This window comes from Ambystoma mexicanum, chromosome 3p (genome assembly GCF_040938575.1).
Source record: "Ambystoma mexicanum isolate Mex_15411 chromosome 3p, UKY_AmexF1_1, whole genome shotgun sequence".
NCBI lineage: Eukaryota > Metazoa > Chordata > Amphibia > Caudata > Ambystomatidae > Ambystoma > Ambystoma mexicanum.
This window is the reverse complement of record NC_090925.1, coordinates 391222148-391229289: the sequence shown is the minus strand read 5'-3', so window position 1 is coordinate 391229289 and position 7142 is coordinate 391222148.

Here is a 7142-nt window from a genome sequence, read left to right as displayed (position 1 = left end):
ACCTCTGGGTATTAATCGCATTATAAATAACCTATCATATACATAACATATTTAAATTAGTTTACAGCCCCCCTGGATGGTCATAAACTGTAACACCAAGTAGTTTACGCTAACCCTCGATATTGTAGATAGTAATGGTGCCACATAATACATTTTCATTTGTGAAATGAGAACCATATCTGAGTAATAGTTTTCTTCTTCCACCTATTATTATTAATCCTCGCTTTCGTCGACACAAATTACCTTTGTATGTTCTAATACTCTAACCATCTAGCATTATCTCAGTGGTCAGCCAGGTTTCCTGCAGAGGCAATATATCATATTTAACTACAAATTCAGCCCCCTCTCTGTGTTTGGTAAAGTAAGTGTAGTCTCTTGCATTCCAAGTGAGGAGGCCGATATGGTTATCAGTTCTGCTAGGAATTCTGTTTACTTCTGCTCTGCAAAGCAGAAGGTAGCGTTTCCCATGTGGTACGATTTCTGGATTCAATTTATCTGTTACTGGTTTCCCAATTACTCTAGGCCCTTCTTGTTAAAATAAATATTTTAACATTATTACTGTACATTTTTTGACTTCCTGGAGGTGACAAGATGCCATTTTCAAAGGATTAACCCATTTATAAGAAACAAGAGTTGTAAGACATTATGAGGTTCACGCAGTGTGGAGATCAAAAATAAGCATGTGACCAGTTGCAATGATCGTCATCATCAGGAAGTGTAACATCAATGTCCCTGGATGATAAAACCCTTAATTGAGGTATAGTTTGAAGTAAATCTAATACAAAAGATCTGTTAAGTACGTTATTCGTTGATGACGCAAACAGTGCTGTTAGTGTTGTGAATGCGAATGAGCCCTGGGGAAGGGGAGAATAAGATTCATGCTGTAATGATGCCATTAAGGCATTAAGGTGACTATGATAATAAAGGATACCGATTGTTATTTTTGTATTGTATATGTGCCTGAGAGTTTATTTTTTATCATAGTGAACAATGGATAGGGCAATCGCCACTATTTGGCTTTAAATAATACTTGCCCCAAGAGCTACCTAAAACGGATATGCACTGAAGTACTGCTGAAACAGCACTTTCAAAGGCTCTCGGGTGCGCTGGGTGAAGGCCACCAGTGATTCCATGTTGGATTGCACTGGATTAAACCAGCTTGAACAATGGAACCTTATTCTCGACCGGAGGTACATCAAGGGGTTTTGGCCCCACACCACTAACCTGATGAGGACTATGCCGGATATCATCAGAATAGAGCGACTGCCTGGAAGTGGAGGATCACATGATGGAAGATGGACTACGGATGTACACAATGAACATCATTGTTATACCTTGGGGGTGCGGCAGATCAAACGGATATGACATGTATTATGAGGGACTCAACAATGAGGGAATATAAGGAGAAGGCGACTTGGCGGTGGGCTGTGTTAGTTTAAGGTGGTGGGCTGTTAAGGTGCTATTTGTTTATATGGTTTGCAAACCATCATTAAAGGATGTATTGCTTTGTCCATTTCCAATACGGCTCCTGAGTCCTTTTGTCTGATGTTATGTTTATAGATGTGCCTGCGAATCGGACCTGTTGTGCAATGCTGCAGACAGCCGGACCCTGAGAGCCTCCATCCTCTGGACACCCTCATGAGCACTCAAAAAAACAAAGTAGTAGATCTACTTGAAAATCTCCATGGGGGCTTCCGGATTAGTATATTGGGGCTTGTGAGAGTGGGGAATGTGTTTAGGGAATATGCAGAAATGGGATGGAGATTTTGGCCTGGGTATGTAGTATTGCAAGTAGTCTTTGCTGGTGTTATTGTGATTCTTTTAGTCCTGTGTCTTTTTTTTCAGAGATTAACCTAGCAAATTATCAAGGTTAGGGACAGAGCATGGGTATGGGTTAGAGTAACGGGTTGGGGGGGACAGGCTAAAGCCAACAAGTAAATTAGGGATAAGTGGATGAGTGCATGATAAGAGCCTTTATCCCTGTCGGGGCTACTCAGTGGTGTCTTTGGTTGTTCTGAACCCGTTCTCTCTCAGAACCGCAAAGTAGTGGATTCGAAAGAACGAATGGAACAGGGGCCTCTGGGTAACTGGGCAAGAGATGAGTGAACGCAGATTTAAACAGAGAAAGGGAAATGGGCAAACATCAATCAAAATAGGTGGAGGATCCCCCAAAGGGGTCACCTGACCATTATATGTTTAGGCAGTTCAGTAGTTCATCTTGTGGTTATTTGGATTTATGGCATTATTTGACATGACAAAACAGAGACTTTTCCCAATTGAGTGAACATTTAATATGGACAAACTGGGCACCCTTAGAAGGGTGCTGTAGAAGGAAGGAACTAAGATACCATCAGTACAGTGGGGAGCGTTTGCCCTGTGGCTAGTAGCTGCAATGAAAATGTTTGAGGACTGAAGGACACTAATGACCGGCTAAGGGGACAAATACTATTTTTGAGGGGTAGTAGAGATGGAGATAGGCCTTGATAATGGGCCCAGATGATCAAGAAAGAAGGGCTGATGGATACAGAAAAGGCAGAGGAGGATCAGGATAGTGAGACACCAGATGATATAGTTGATTTATTTACTAGTATGAGACAACGTACAGGCGAAGGACCGGGGGAAGCAAAACAGAGGGCACTAGTGATGGAAATGATTTGCCAGGTGTTGAGAGCCATGAGGGCGCTGGGCTGAGCGGATTGGGGTCCACGGAATCACAGATGGCCAGGGGGCCACCACCATCCTACAACCTTTTGACAAAAAGGTGAGGTATGATGGTGGAATGGATACAAACATCTTTCAAGCTCCCCCAGTCAAGTATCATCCGGTCATGAGGATGGAGACCAACAACTAGTAGTAGTTACTGTCCGCCCGGGGACCTTAGAACATTGGCCAAGGAATTCCCAATAGAGGGGTAGAGCAACAATGATTTGTAGAGAACTGCAAACAGTGATGCAGTGTAGTAACCAGTTGTGGGCTGACATGAACCAACTCATAAGAATAGTGATGCCAGCGGGTCACTGGATTTGCTGAAATAGTTAAAACACTTCAGGATTATACCCAGTTGATCACTATCAAACCAATGTAGTTGACGCCAGAAGCAGAAAATGCATTGACAAGAATAAAAAGGTTGTTAGTGCAAGCACCTGCATTGGGTCTGCCTGATTACAAAAAAGGATTTACTTTGTATTGCCATGAGAGAAAGGGTTTTTTTTCTGGCTATTCTAACCCAAAGCGTGGGATCCATCATAGACTCGTAGCATATTACAGTAAACCGTTGGGCCCAGTTGCGGCAGGAATGCTGCCCTGTTTGTGATCGGTAGCTGCTGCAGCTCGGTAGTTGAAGAATGTGAGAATGTTGTGTTGGGGGTCACCTCTAGAGTTGGTTGTTTCACATGCAGTGGAATCAGTGGAATCGTTATTATTAAAGACACAAACTCAGCACATGTTGGTCTCAAGAACTAGCAAATACAAAATACATTTGCTAAATACCTCGAACATAACTTTGGCTAGATGCTCCGTTCTGAACCAAGCATTGTTGTTAGCCCCCCCACAGGTGGCAGAGCTGCACAATTCCAACCCACATGGTTGTGTCAGTGAGGGATTGTCTGGTAATGCCCCACACAGATCTCTACAAAGTACCACTGCCAGACCCAGATCTCGAGTACTTCGTTGACGGGTCATGTTTTAGAAATCAGAGTGGGCAGGTGGTTTTGGACTATGCGTTATGCGCGTCTGGCGAATTGGTGGGATAGCCCATGACTTTGGTCAACTCTGGAAGCACAGAGGTTACATGACTTCAAATGGTACACCAATAATAAATAGTCTGTATTTATTAGGAAATTTAGGTGCTATAATGGTACGGGGGCGAACTACTATCGTCAAGTGTGCTGCTCACCAGGCACTGGATGATCTTATTAGTTGTGGAAATGATCTAGCTGATGAAACTGCCAAATTGACTGCCACATTAGAGGGCAATGATGAGTACATCTTATCATTGCAAACAGTGCAGAAGGAAATCATGTATAAAAGATTGAGCATATACAGGAGAATGAGATTTACCCCAGTGAATGCTGATCATCCAGGTCATGGTGGGACCTGCCCAAGTGAATGCTCATACTCCAGGTAGTGGCAAGCCCTATCCAAGTGAATCTGAGAAATCCGTTCATGCTGGAGCCTTTTTCCAAGTGGAAATTTGAAGACCAGGTCATGAGGTGAATACTATAAACCGGTATCTGAATCCTGCGGCCTGAAAGGAAGACTTATATTGTACACAATGGTCTTGAAGAGACCAATCTGATTGATATAGCAAGTTGGAGGTGAATCCTACTACTCCATGAGAGAGTATGAGAATCCAATCTAGAAGATCAAGGCAGTGAAGGCTGAACCTGATAAGAAGACTGAGAAGCAAGCCACGTGGGAGAGGATTGGAGTGAAAGCAGGAAGATCAAGGAAGGCACAAACTTTTAGTAAACCCAGGCAAAGCCTTCCTAGGTGAAGCTTCTTTCTTTTGTGTTTGAGACTAGGCATGGACTCTGTAGATTACTGAACTCTGAGGTCCTTTAAGATTAAGATGAGGTAACAGTATCTGAGATGCAGATCTTACTCATACATCAATCAAACCGACTCAGGAAGTTTGTGTCAAAAACACAAGTATTTTAATTACACTTGTTAAAACAGGGAGTACAAGGAGTACAACGGGCATCAACGGACGCCGCACAGTACTTTATACTAGAAATTCATCATAAGTGATGTCATACTACGTGGCAAAATAAGAAAACCTTCCTAAAGGGAACATCTAAGTATACTTTCTATAAGTGTGGGGATCGTGATTGGGTCTCTAAGGTCAGGTGTACAACTAAGCCCACCTCAAATGCAAGTTATCTTCCGTGTCATGAAAATACACAATGTTCATTTGGATTCTCAAACTATAGGGCTCCTTGCTACGTGGCCCTCTACAATTGGTTGGCACGCTTGTACCCTTCTAGAATATTTCACTCACTGGCAGCATGCAAGCTGGTACCACAGGTGCTGGGGGTTCGCCCTGTTCATGCCTCCCCACCCAGTGAGCCCAACATCCATCATCACTCCTGCTTTCTGCCAGTCAATTAGTCTTTGAACTCGGCCTTGCAAAGGCTCACTGTGCCTGAGAATAAAAGGGAGTAAAGGCATGGCCCTATCTTCTGGTCTCGGTATAGCTCATCCCCAAAGTCTATTTTCATCTGACCATGTGACTGAAGACTACGTTTTGAGCTCCTTCATTGCATTTAATACTATTAAATGAAGAAAACCTCGCACTTCTAGTGTTTTTCCATTACACCTCAAACAGGAGCTCGACTCACTTCTCAAGTTCATTCTACCTTCTCGAGTAGATAACCAGGCTCTTGGCGGCCCCGACTCTTGACACTGGGCCAGGCATTCCTTCTCAAGTCAACTTCCGCTGTCAGCTATTCTACTCTGCTGCGCCACACTTTCAGCCCTTCATTCACAGGGTCCAAGTTGCTAAAATGCCTCGTGCAACATCCAGATTCTGTACACACACATATATATATATTGGCAGCACCGCCTGCAGTATACTCACTATATATAGCCAGCCTTATAATTACTTCGTCTACTTGTATTACTGCATCTGTTCATTTATGGAAAGGCTTTGCATTTTCTTCAGTGCTTCTTCGCACGTGCAATCTTCATCCTGCACCTGAAACGTTGCTCAATTATTTACTTCACCATCAGATTCTATAAGGTCTATATTCTTTCTTCATTGGCATCTCTTCTGGGTGCGTCATTTCTGCTTCATGTGACTCACCAGTCTTCTCTTTCATTCATCTTCACACTTCTTCTGGAACTTCCTTCAGAAGACCGTCATTTCTTCGCGGATACATACAGGGTTTTCTCAATGGATACCTTGTTTCAAGGATTCTTTGCAGTATAGGTACCATTAATGGCTTTGCGCATGTTGCAGTTTCGGGCTGCCAACATATAGTTAGAATGGGGGTGGGTCTTCTGGTAGAGGCACTTGGCTCCTCCTCTACACTCCCCCCTCTGGTTGATTTATAGACCACTCTCCCATCAGTCTTCACATCTAGACATCCTTTTCTGAATAAGTGCTTCTTTGGAGTCCATATCTTTATCACTCCTTTCAGACATCCTGCTGATTCCACATGTTCATCAACACTCCAGGTCATAATACTACATTGCCTGTTCGAGTTGCAGTAGATCCAGCTTCCCACATACTTCTTGTGGTTTTCGGATGCAGGACCTTTGTTCCCTCAGGTACATGAATGCTAGCTTTTACATAGTCTCTGATTTCTTCATCTGTCATCTCTTTGGGTCCAAACCCTGACCTAACATCAATCATAATCTTCATTCCTGTTGCTTTCCTTTCTGTCTTCTTGCACTGTGTGATTATTATTCTGATCACACAAAATCCAAACATGATCATCACCAACAAGGCTCCAAGCAACTTGAAGATATTTGCCATTCATTGTGGAACCCATGAGACGATTTATGCAAAGCAACTGTCATCAGCAATGTCTTCCACGTCATCTTCCATCTTGACATGTATGTTTGTGAGCATTGTTATGGCCTCTGTCAAGGTCCCATTTTCATCAATGTGAGAAGGTATGAATGTGCAACATGATACTCTGATTTTGGCACAAACACCACCATCCATAGCTGTAATCATATCCAAGACATATCTATTCTGAAGAGCCATCAGTCTCATGGCTCTCAGATATTCCTTGATAGCATTGAATCCCTTTATGGTAGTGTTTATCGTCTGCAGGAGTTCCCATCTGGTTATCTGTAACCATCTGGCATTTGCCATCGTCTGGATCCCTGGCATGAAGATTGTCGTAAATATCGCTGAAGTTTGACTGAACAACCGGTGTTCATACAGAATGTAATTGAAAGCTTCTATTGATTTGGCTGAGAAGTAGTGCTCCCTTTTTGTTCGATTGAGGAATCCAACTGACCTCCTCTTTGTCAGGTGAGCATCTGCTTTTAGAAATTCTTCAATTTTCAGGTCACTCTTTGTTCATGTTCCAGCATTGGTGATACCAATCACTATAGAACATAGTCCTCCCCAATCTCTAGGCAGCTTCATGTATGCTTTGGATCCACAGGCCCAGTAGGGGTCCATTATC